A 13142-nucleotide genomic window follows, 5' to 3' on the forward strand; every position below is an offset into this window, starting at 1 on the left:
TATCAGATTAATGATTGTTTAATTTTGGTTTTACTGTCCCTCTAATTGGAGGAGCCATAGTAACATTTGTATTAGTTTGCAGTACACTTTTAAAAGCCTCATACTTGGGGGCCGAATTATCAAGCTCCTAATGGAGCTTGATGCCCCTGTTTTCGCGCAAGCCTTTAGACCGCTGCTCCATAACTTGTCCGCTGCCTCTGAGGCTGCAGTCTTCAATCCGCCCGATCCTATAAGATCGGGCTGATTGACACCCCCTGCTAGCAGCCGATTGGCTGCGAATCTGCAGGGTGCGGCATTGCACAAGTAGTTCACAAGAACTGCGTGTGTAATGATAAATGCCGACATTTATCATGTGTGCACATTTTGCTAAATCGTGAGCACATTTTACTAAATCGTGAGCAAATTTTACTAAATCGTGAGCACATTTTACTAAATCGTGAGTATGCTAAATCGTGCTCACGATTTATCCAAATTGTGCTCATGATTTAGCCAAATCGTGCTCACGATTTAGCTAACACGTGATCACGATTTAGCTAACACGTGCGCACGATTTAGCAAAACGTGCGCACGATTTAGCAAAACGTGTGCACAATTTAGCAAAACGTGCGCACTATTTAGTAATATGTGCTCACAATTTAGCAAAATGTGCACACGATTTATAAAAAAATCTTGTGTGACACCTCTGGGGCTCCGTACGATTTAGAAAAATGTGCTCTCAATTTGTAAAATGTGCTCACGATTTATAAAAAAAATCTTGTGTGACATTTCTGGGGCTCCGTACAACTTAAAGGGACATTATACACTAGACTTTTCTTTGTATAAATGTTTTGTAGATGATCCGTTTATACAGTCCACCTGGGAGTTTGTAAAAATGTATAGATTTGCTTATATTTTAATAACATTGTGCTGGTTTTCAGACTCCTACTCAAGCCCTTAAGTGTCAGATGTACAGTTGTGCTAATACGTTTACATACCCTGGCAGAATTTATGATTTCTTGGCCATTTTTCACAGAATATGAATGATAAAACAAAAACCTTTCTTTCACTCATGGTTAGTGTTTGGCTGAAGCCATTTATTATCATTCAACTGTGTTTACTCTTTTTAAATCATAATGACAACAGAAACTACCCAAATGACCCTGATCAAAAGTTTACATACCCTGGTGATTTTTGCCTGATAACACAAGTTGACACAAAGGGGTTTGAATGGCTATTAAAGATAACCATCCTCACCTGTGATCTGTTTGCTTGTAATTAGTGTGTGTGTATAGAAGGTCAATGAGTTTCTGGACTCCTGACAGACCCTTGCATCTTTCATCCAGTGCTGCACTGACGATTCTGGATTCTGAGTCTTGGGGAAAGAAAAAGAATTGTCAAAGGATCTGCGGGAAAAGGTAGTTGAACTGTATAAAACAGGAAAGGGATATAAAAAATATCCAATGAATTGAGAATTCAAATCAGCAGTGTTCAAACTCTAATCAAGAAGTGGAAAATGAGGCGTTCTGTTTGATAACATACTGCATTCATCTTGCCATCAATTCTGACCAAATTTCTTGTGCCTTTGTTGCTCACACATCCCCAAAACATCAGCGATCCACCTCCATGTTTCACAGTAGGAAGGGTGTACTTTTTATCATAGGCTTTGTTGACTCCTCTCCAAATGTAGCATTTATGGTTGTGGCCAAAAAACTCAATTTTGGTCTCATCACTCCAAATGACTTTGTGCCAGAAGGTTTGAGGCTTGTCTTGTGCTGTTTGGGGTATTGTAAGCGGGATACTTTGTGGCATTTGCGTAGTAACAGCCACACCACATGTTTTCAGAGAGTCCTGTATTTCACCTGAAGTTCTTTGTGGGTTTGTCTTTGCATCCCAAACAATTTACCTGGTAATTTTAGTTGGTCTACCTGACCATGGTTTGGTTTCAACAGAACCCCTCATTTTCCACTTCTTGATTAGAGTTTGAACACTGCTGATTTGCATTCTCAATTCCTTGGATATATTTTTATATCCCTTTCCTGTTTTATACAGTTCAACTACCTTTTCCCGCAGATCCTTTGACAATTCTTTTGCTTTCCCCATGACTCAGAATCCAGAATCGTCGGTGCAGCACTGGATTAAAGATGCAAGGGTCTATCAGGTGTCCAGAAACTCATTGACCTTTTATACACACTAATTACAAGCAAACATATCACAGGTGATGATGGTTACCTTTAATAGCCATTTGTGTCAACTTGTGTGCATGTTATCAGGCCAAAATCACCAGGGTATGTAAACTTTTGATCAGGGTCATTTGGGTAGTTTCTGTTGTCATTATGATTTAAAAAGAGTAAACACAGTTGATTGATAATAAATTTCTTCAGCCAAACACTAACCATGAGTGAAAGAAAAGTTTTTGTGTTATCATTCATATTCTCTGAAAAATGGCCAAGAAATCATACATTCTGCCAGGGTATGTAAACTTATGAGCACAACTGTATACATGCATTTACAGACCACTGCTGCTCCTGTTTGCCTAAACTGTCTTTTCATATGCAGGGAAGGGGGGGGGGGCAGTATCTGCACCAAGCCCCTTTCACTGGGTGTTACAGCTAATTTCATCAACAGTGCTAAATTTGGAACTTCTAAGTAAGTTTTTAAAAGATTTTATACTGGATTTTTAGATCAGTATCTGTGCATATTCTTCTTTATAGTAGTGTCAATTAAATGCAGTTATATGAAAATTGGTGTATACTGTCCCTTTAAGCATGAATTCTACCCCTTATAGATTAGCCTGCTCCTACCCTAGCTAGTCATGTTTTGATGACCTATCTACAGGAGGAGGAGCTCCCACCCACCAGCTACTAGTTCAGTTTAGTGGGATGGGAAGTCTGATTCATCTTGATTAATCAGTTCATTTTGGACGGTTTGTTTAACTGAACCAGTTCATAAACCAATTCATCAGTTCACTTGTTGGGCATGTGATGCATGAGGGACGAGCCGCATATTCTCCTATTATGGATGCTCCACCGATCCGATTCCTGAGTCACTGTCCGACTCGTCTTGACACACAATGCAGCGTTACATATATTTCTTACCCATATCATATGGATAACCAGTCTTTTGTTGTATATAAAAAAAACAAGGCAAATACATACAACATGGTGCATATAACAGAGTATGCTGCATATATTGTGTGGGTTCCAACACAGTGCATAGAACAGAGTATGCTGCATTTTTTTCGGTTGTATTTGCCTAATAGTTGCATATCTGACAAAAGCCTGGTTATCCATAATCATACACAGGGAAGTGATACCCACTTTATTTACCTAATAGGTATTATAATACATTTCCATTAACACAATAACTATTATCCCAGAGCTCCATAGCAATATTTGAGGTTCATTTAGGGACAGTTATGGTTAACAGGGGTCCTTAGGGTTAAGTTATGGTGAGGAGTATTTATAGTAAGGGACAATAAGGGTTAATTTAAGGTGCAGTTAAAGGGACATGAAAGCCAATTTTTTTCTTTTGTGATTTAGAAAGAGCATGTCATTTTAAACAACTTTCTAATTTACTTCTATTATCTAATTTGCTTCATTCTCTTGATAACACTTGCTGAAAAGCATATCTAGATATGCTCAGTAGCTGCTGATTGGTTGCAGCACCTAGAGGCCTTGTGTGATTGGCTCACACATGTGCATTGCTATTTCTTCAACAAAGGATATCTAAAGAATTGAGCAAATTAGATAATAGAAGTAAATTTGAAAGTTGTTTAAAATTGCATGCCCTATCTGAATCATGAAAGTTTAATTTTGACTAGACTGTCCCTTTAAGGGTAAAGGCAGGGGTCTATTGAGAACTGCTGTGACCTGATATTTGAATCAGTGCACTGTTAACTGAGTGTTTCATAGCAAATGGGTTAGTTAAATAGGACACTTAAGTTAAAATAACCTTTTATGATTCAGACAGAGCATGCAGTTTTAAGACACTTCCCAATTTACTTCCATTATCAAATTGTGCACAGTCTTTTTATATTTACACTTTCTGGGGAAGAAAATCCTACTGAACATGTGCACAAGCTCACATTGTATACGTATACTAGTTTGTAATTGGCTGATGTCTGTCTCATGATACAGGGGGCCGGAATATGAAAAAGAAAAAAAAATTGTCAGAAAAAAATCTACTGCTTATTTGAAATTCAGAGGTGTTTTTGCAATGTCTTTTTATTATGCACTTGTTAATTATGTAATGAACTGGACATCACTATGGGCCGGATTTATGAAGCCCTTCTCTCCCTATAACTGCAGGTTCTCACAAGAGAACCTGCAGTCACGATTTATCAAGCAGCGGCCATGAGACCACTGCTTCCCTACCCTCTTCTCCTCGTCTGACCAGGGAGAATGACAGCTCCTGCCCGCGCGTGATTGGCTGTGTGTGAGTAGGTAGCGGGATTTCAGGCGAGCACAAAATAGTGCTCATGTGCAATGTTAAATTCGGGCAGCAAATTACTGCCCACCAGAGGAGAGCTGGGGCGGACTGGGGCGAATATGTCCGCCCCTTGATTGATAAATCGAGCCCTATGTGTCAGTAAATTTCAGCACAAACTGGTAAACTGGTAGCAAGTAACTGTGCACCTCAGCTTCAGTCACATGGATTTCTAAAAGCCCCATGTTAGCATTATGCTATGTGACAAACAGTACATTTAGCATAAAGAATATTTATCCTTTCACAATACAATACTAAATAATCTATGAGTAACTTGTATCTAAGGCTTTGCACCAATCCCCCTTATCTCAGAGGTGTGTGCATACTTGAATTTAGCCAATCAGCGATCACTCATAATTCAATGAGAGTCAGCTCAGTGTTATCTATATGGTACACATTAACTAGCGAGACATTTCATTAATGTGCATAGTGGTGATGTACGACACTTTGAATGGAATGCAATAGAGACCATTAGCAGACCCCCTAGGGGAGGAGATAAATGGCCAATCCTAGCAAGACAAGAAGTCTATTGGATTAACAAAATGCGTACACTTACCCCATATGGGTTTAACACAGAAAATGATATTATTAACTTCTGGGAATGTGTGATTATTATTGCATTAACTGTATTCTGTGTATCTTTAATATCTCTCTATTCATTTATTAGTCTAGGGTTTATGTTAAAGGCCTTAGGATATATGTTTTTTTATACTCATGAGCTGGCTATATCTTGGTGTTTTATAACCTTGAGTAGAGGCGACTATGGATTATTATATATTAAATGGGGGCATTGATAGTATATTTTTAAGCCCGAATATTATTAATCAGTCACTCCTTATGTTGTACACCTATTGTATGTCTATATATGTGCTCTGATCTATAATGGGTAAGACCGTGTATTCTAATTACTCAAGTCCGTATATGCATTTTAAATTATAATCTAAATTATATTCATTAGTTATGCTACTTTAACTGTTTAATTCAGTTTAGAATTGCACTTGGTGCATATGCATGTATATATATATTTGATTTTTTTAAGATGCATAAAACCTTTCATTACTTCAGCAGGGAATAGGTTAACTGTGTTCTCTTGTAAGGGAGGGAAGGGGAAGGGTGGTTTAAATTTTATTAACCAATGGGGAACATTTATCCTGTGTAAATAAGTGTGTCACCTGTATGAATTTATGTCTATGATTATGGCTACACCTTCCCGAAACATGTAAGACTTTTTTTGTCTCTCCCCTTACCCTTGATGTTACCTCCATGTGTTTTTTAATGGATTTGGATTCCTAATAAATCGTGGTTTTTATTTACTTCAAGTGGCGCTGTCTTGGACTTATTTTTTCTTATTAACTAGCTTTTTTGCTGTGAAAAATGTATAAAATGCTATGGATTTTAGTTCTTATAAATTAAATTTATATAACAATGTTGCTTGTGCAATGCTGGGGAATGGGTGGTAAATGTGTTATCTATCTTTTTACACAATAAAACATTTGAAGTAGACTGTCTCTTTAAACTTTACACTGTACTCAGACAGCTATCTCAATGTAAACAACACATTTCTTTCATGTAATTAGCAAGAGTCCATGAGCTAGTGACGTATGGGATATACATTCCTACCAGGAGGGGCAAAGTTTCCCAAACCTCAAAATGCCTATAAATACACCCCTCACCACACCCACAATTCAGTTTTACAAACTTTGCCTCCCATGGAGGTGGTGAAGTAAGTTTGTGCTAGATTCTACGTTGATATGCGCTTCACAGCAGGCTGGAGCCCGGTTTTCCTCTCAGAGTGCAGTGAATGTCAGAGGGATGTGAAGAGATTATTGCCTATTTGAATTCAATGGTCTCCTTCTACGGGATCTATTTCATAGGTTCTCTGTTATCGGTCGTAGAGATTCATCTCTTACCTCCCTTTTTCAGATCGACGATATACTCTTATATACCATTACCTCTACTGATTCTCGTTTCAGTACTGGTTTGGCTATCTACTATATGTAGATGAGTGTCTTGGGGTAAGTAAATCTTATTTCTATTTATGACACTCAAAGCTATGGTTGGGCACTTTATATGTAAAGTTCTAAATATATGTGTTTAAACTTATATTTGCCTTGATTCAGGATAATCAGTATTCCTTATTTCAGACAGTCAGTTTCATTATTGGGATAATGCATATGAGCTATTTTTTTCTTACCTTAAGAATTTTTTCAATTGACTTTTTTTCCCTGTGGGCTGTTAGGCTCACGGGGGCTGAAAATGCTTCAATTTATTGCGTCATTTTTGGCGCAAACTTTTTTGGCGCAAAAATGTTGTCATTTCCGGCGCCTTAATTGACGCCGGAAGTTTGCGTATGGTTGCGTCATATTTGACGTTCTGACGTTTTTTTGCGCCAAAATTGTGGGCGTCGTTTTTTTTGGCGTCACAGGATGTGGCGTCATTCTTGGCGCAAAAAAATATGGGCGTTGTACTTGGCGCCAATAATGTGGGCGTCATTTTTTTGGCGCCAAAAAAATGTGGGCGTCATTCTTGTCTCCACCTTTTTTTCACATTATTTCAGTCTCATTTTTCATTGCTTCTGGTTGCTAGAGGCTTGTTCATTTGGCATTTTTTCCCATTCCTGAAACTGTCATTTAAGGAATTTGATAATTTTGCTTTATATGTTGTTTTTTCTATTACATATTGCAAGATGTCTCAACATGACCCTGGATCAGAATCTACTTCTGGAAAGACGCTGCCTGATGCTGGTTCTACCAAAGTTAAGTGCATCTGTTGTAAACTTTTGGTAACTGTTCCTCCAGCTGTTGTTTGTGATAACTGTCATGATAAACTTTCTAATGCAGATTGTATTTCCATTAGTAATAATCCATTACCTGTTGTTGTTCCTTCAACATCTAATGTTCAGGATGTCCCTGTTAATGTAAAAGAATTTGTTTCTAAATCTATTAGGAAGGCTCTGTCTGTTATTCCTCCTTCCAGTAAGCGTAAAAGGTCTTTTTAAAACTTCTCATATTTCAGATGAATTTTTAAGTGACCGTCATCATTCTGACTTATCTGTTTCTGATGAGGATCTATCTGGCTCAGAAGATTCTGCCTCAGATATTGACACTGATAAATCTTCATATTTGTTTAAGATGGAGTTTATTCGTTCTTTACTTAAAGAAGTGTTAATTGCATTAGATATGGAGGAGTCTAGTCCTCTTGATACTAAATCTACTAAGCGTTTAAATTCGATTTTCAAACCTCATGTAGTTATTCCTGAAGTTTTTCCAGTTCCTGATGCTATTTCAGAAGTAATTTCTAGGGAATGGAATAGTCTGGGTACTTCATTTACTCCTTCTCAAAGGTTTAAGAAATTGTACCCTGTGCCATCTGATAGATTAGAATTTTGGGATTCAATCCCTAAAGTTGATGGGGCTATTTCTACTCTTGCTAAATGTACTACTATTCCTACGGCGGATAGTACTTCCTTTAAGGATCCTTTAGACAGGAAGCTTGAATCCTTTCTAAGGAGAGCTTATTTATGTTCAGGTAATCTTCTTAGACCTGCTATTTCTTTGGCTGATGTTGCTGCAGCTTCAACTTTTTGGTTGGAGGCTTTAGCGCAACAAGTTTTTGATATCATTAGAATTGATGTCAGATATATGTATTTAGCTATTTTAGCTAGAAGAGCTTTATGGCTTAAATCTTGGAATGCAGATATGACTTCTAAGTCAACTTTGCTTTCTCTTTCTTTCCAAGGTAATAAATTATTTGGTTCACAGTTGGATTCTATTGTTTCAACTGTTACTGGGGGGAAGGGAACCTTTTTGCCTCAGGACAAAAAATCTAAAGGTAAATACAGGGCTGCTAATAGTTTTTGTTCCTTTTATCAGAATAAAGAACAGAAGCCTGACCCTTCCCCTAAAGGAACGGTTTCTGTTTGGAAACCTTCTCCAGTCTGGAATAAATCCAAGCCTTTTAGAAAGTCAAAACCAGCTCCTAAATCTGCATGAAGGTGCGGCCCTATTCCAGCGCAGCTGGTAGGGGGCAGGTTACAATTTTTCAAAGATGTTTGGATCAATTCGATTCACAGTCTTTGGATTCAGAACATTGTTTCTCAAGGATACAGAATAGGTTTCAAGATAAGACCTCCTGTGAGAAGATTTTTTTCTCTCTCGCATTCCAGTAAACCCAGTGAAGGCTCAGGCATTTCTGAAATGTGTTTCAGATCTAGAGTTGTCTGGGGTAATTGTACCAGTTCCAGTTCTGGAACAGGGTCTGGGGTTTTACTCAAATCTATTCATTGTACCAAAGAAGGAGAATTCCTTCAGACCAGTTCTGGATCTAAAAATATTGAATCGTTATGTAAGAATACCAACATTCAAAATGGTGACTATAAGGACTATTCTGCTTTTTGTTCAGCAAGAGCATTATATGTCCACAATAGATTTACAGGATGCTTATCTTCATATTCCAATTCATCCAGATCACTATCAGTTTCTGAGATTCTCTTTTCTAGACAAGCATTACCAGTTTGTTGCCCTTCCGTTTGGCCTAGCAACAGCTCCAATGATCTTTTCAAAGGTTCTCGGTGCCCTTCTCTCTGTAATCAGAGAACAGGGTATTGCGGTATTTCCTTATTTGGACGAAATCTTGGTACTTGCTCAGTCTTTACATTCTGCAGAATCTCATACGAATCAACTTGTGTTGTTTCTTCAAAAACATGGTTGGAGGATCAATTTACCAAAGAGTTCCTTGATTCCTCAGACAAAGGTAACCTTTTTGGGCTTTCAAATAGATTCAGTGTCCATGACTTTGTCTCTAACAGAAAAGAGACGTCTGAAGTTGGTTTCAGCTTGTCGAAACCTTCAGTCTCAATCATTCCCTTCGGTAGCTTTTTGCATGGAAATTCTAGGTCTCATGACTGCTGCATCGGACGCGATCCCCTTTGCTCGTTTTCACATGAGACCTCTTCAGCTTTGTATGCTGAACCAGTGGTGCAGGGATTATACAAGGATTTCACAAATAATATCCTTAAATCCCAATGTTCGGTCTTCTCTGACTTGGTGGTTGGATTACCATCGTTTAATTCAAGGGGCCTCTTTTGTTCGCCCAACCTGGACTGTGATCTCAACAGATGCAAGTCTTTCAGGTTGGGGAGCTGTATGGGGATCTCTGACAGCGCAGGGGGTTTGGGAATCTCAGGAGGCGAGATTACCAATCAACATTTTGGAACTCCGTGCGATTTTCAGAGCTATTCAGTTCTGGCCTCTTCTGAAGAGAGAATCGTTTATTTGTTTTCAGACGGACAATGTCACAACCGTGGCGTATGTCAATCATCAAGGTGGGACTCACAGTCCTCAAGCTATGAAAGAAGTATCTCGGATACTTGTTTGGGCAGAATCCAGCTCCTGTCTAATTTCTGCGGTTCACATCCCAGGTGTAGACAATTGGGAAGCGGATTATCTCAGTCGCCAGACGTTACATCCGGGCGAATGGTCTCTTCACCCAGAGGTATTTCTTCAGATTGTTCAAATCTGGGGACTTCCAGAAATAGATCTGATGGCCTCTCATCTAAACAAGAAACTTCCCAGGTATCTGTCCAGATCCAGGGATCCTCAGGCGGAAGCAGTGGACGCGTTGTCGCTTCCATGGAATTATCATCCTGCTTATGTTTTTCCGCCTCTAGTTCTTCTTCCAAGAGTGATTTCCAAAAATCTAATGGAACGTTCGTTTGTACTTCTGGTGGCTCCAGCATGGCCTCACAGGTTTTGGTATGCGGATCTCATTCGGATGGCCAGTTGCCAACCTTGGACACTTCCGTTAAGACCAGACCTTCTATCTCAAGGCCCATTTTTCCATCAGGATCTCAAATCATTAAATTTGAAGGTATGGAAATTGAACGCTTGATTCTTAGTCATAGAGGTTTCTCTGACTCAGTAATTAATACTATGTTACAGGCTCGTAAATCTGTGTCTAGAAAGATTTATTATCGAGTCTGGAAGACTTACATTTCTTGGTGTTCTTCTCATAAGTTCTCCTGGCATTCTTTTAGAATTCCTAGAATTTTGCGGTTTCTTCAGGATGGTTTGGATAAAGGTTTATCTGCAAGTTCCTTGAAAGGACAAATTTCTGCTCTTTCTGTTCTTTTTCACAGAAAAATTGCTAATCTTCCTGATATTCATTGTTTAGTACAGGCTTTGGTTCGTATCAAGCCTGTCATTAAGTCAATCTCTCCTCCTTGGAGTCTTAATTTGGTTCTGAGGGCTTTACAGGCTCCTCCGTTTGAACCTATGCATTCTCTGGATATTAAATTACTTTCTTGGAAAGTTTTGTTCCTTTTGGCCATCTCTTCTGCTAGAAGAGTTTCTGAGTTATCTGCTCTTTCTTGTGAATCTCCTTTTCTGATTTTTCATCAGGATAAGGTGGTGTTGCGGACTTCATTTCAATTTTTACCTAAGGTTGTGAATTCTAACAACATTAGTAGAGAGATTGTTGTCCCTTCATTGTGTCCTAATCCTAAGAATTCAAAGGAGAGATCTTTACATTCTTTGGATGTAGTAAGAGCTTTGAAATATTATGTTGAAGCTACTAAAGATTTTAGAAAGACTTCTAGTCTATTTGTTATCTTTTCTGGTTCCAGGTAAGGTCAGAAAGCCATTTCTTTGGCGTCTTGGTTAAAGTCTTTGATTCATCATGCTTATGTGGAGTCGGGTAAGTCCCCGCCTCAAAGGATTACGGCTCATTCTACTAGGTCAGTTTCTACTTCCTGGGCTTTTAGGAATGAAGCTTCTGTTGATCAGATTTGCAAAGCAGCAACTTGGTCTTTTTTGCATACTTTTACTAAATTCTACCATTTTGATGTTTTTTCTTCTTCTGAAGCAGTTTTTGGTAGAAAAGTACTTCAGGCAGCTGTTTCAGTTTGATTCTTCTGCTTATGATTTCAGTTTTTTTCATTATTAAGATTAAAACTTTTGATTTGGGTTGTGGATTATTTTTTCAGCGGAATTGGCTGTCTTTATTTTATCCCTCCCTCTCTAGTGACTCTTGCATGGAAGTTCCACATCTTGGGTATCTGCTATCCCATACGTCACTAGCTCATGGACTCTTGCTAATTACATGAAAGAAAACATAATTTATGTAAGAACTTACCTGATAAATTCATTTCTTTCATATTAGCAAGAGTCCATGAGACCCACCCTTTTTGTGGTGGTTATGATTTTTTTGTATAAAGCACAATTATTCCAATTCCTTATTTTTGATGCTTTCGCTCCTTTCTTATCACCCCACTTCTTGGCTATTCGTTAAACTGATTTGTGGGTGTGGTGAGGGGTGTATTTATAGGCATTTTGAGGTTTGGGAAACTTTGCCCCTCCTGGTAGGAATGTATATCCCATACGTCACTAGCTCATGGACTCTTGCTAATATGAAAGAAATTAATTTATCAGGTAAGTTCTTACATAAATTATGTTTTTTCAGCTATACTGCTTTGGAATCCAAATCCCTATCTTTTGGATAAGCTTTGCAATGTACAGCATTGTGTGTACAATAACACAGGCTTCCATTATTCTATTGTGCAAAGATCATTATGAAAATGTGTACAGTTTTTACTGCCATTTTTTCTTTATGTAGTGGAATCAAATTGGATGTTTCCATAGTATTAATAAAAAATGAATTGCTAACAATACCCTGCTTAAAAAAGACGGAAGAATGTGACAATATTTTATAGAGAAATTACAGAAAAATCTATATTTTAAATTGTACAATTCATCATTTTTTTCAGGGAGCATAACTATTTTGTTTTGACAAACCAGTTTTTAACCTGAATAATTAACTCATTTCTGTTCAATATTTTTAAAATATAATATAATTTATGTACACCTATTTCACCTCCAATAATTTGAATATAATTGCATTGTGAAAGGATAAATATGCTTTATGCTAAATGTACTGTTTGTCACATAACATAATGCTAACATTGGGCTTTTAGAAATCCATGTGACTGAAGCTAAGGTGCAGTTACTTACCAGCCTGTCTGTACTGAGTCTCCAGTCTGACACACTGACTGAACTGAAACTGAAAGTGTAGCTGGTGAGCAGGTTGATCTATAAGTGGGAGGATTCATGCTTAAAGGGACAGTCAAGTCCAGAAAAAACTTTCATGATTAAAATAGGGCATGTAATTTTAAACGACTTTCCAATTTACTTTTATTATCAATTTTGCTTTGTCCTCTTGGTATTCTTAGTTGAAAGCTATACCTAGGAGGTTCATATGCTAATTTCTTAGACCTTGAAGGACGCCTCTATCATTGTGATAGTTTTTCACCACTAGAGGGCATTAGTTCACGTGTTACATATAGATAGCATTGAGCTCATGCACGTGAATTTACCATGGAGTCAGCTCTGATTGGCTAAAATGCAAGTCTGTCAAATGAAATGAAATAAGGGGGCAGTCTGCAGAGGCTTAGATACAAGGTAATTATAGAGGTAAAATGTGTATAATTATAACTGTGTTGATTATGCAAAACTGGGGAATTGGTAAATAAGGGATCATCTATCTTTTAAAACAACAAAAATTCTGGTGGACTGCCCCTTTAAGATGGAATAGCATGATTATAAATCATGCTAACGATTAAGCTAAATCGTGCACACGATTTAGCAAAATGTGCTCACGATTTAGTAAAATGTGCTCACAGTTTA

The sequence above is a fragment of the Bombina bombina genome, chromosome 2, assembly GCF_027579735.1.
Source record: "Bombina bombina isolate aBomBom1 chromosome 2, aBomBom1.pri, whole genome shotgun sequence".
NCBI classification, from domain to species: domain Eukaryota; kingdom Metazoa; phylum Chordata; class Amphibia; order Anura; family Bombinatoridae; genus Bombina; species Bombina bombina.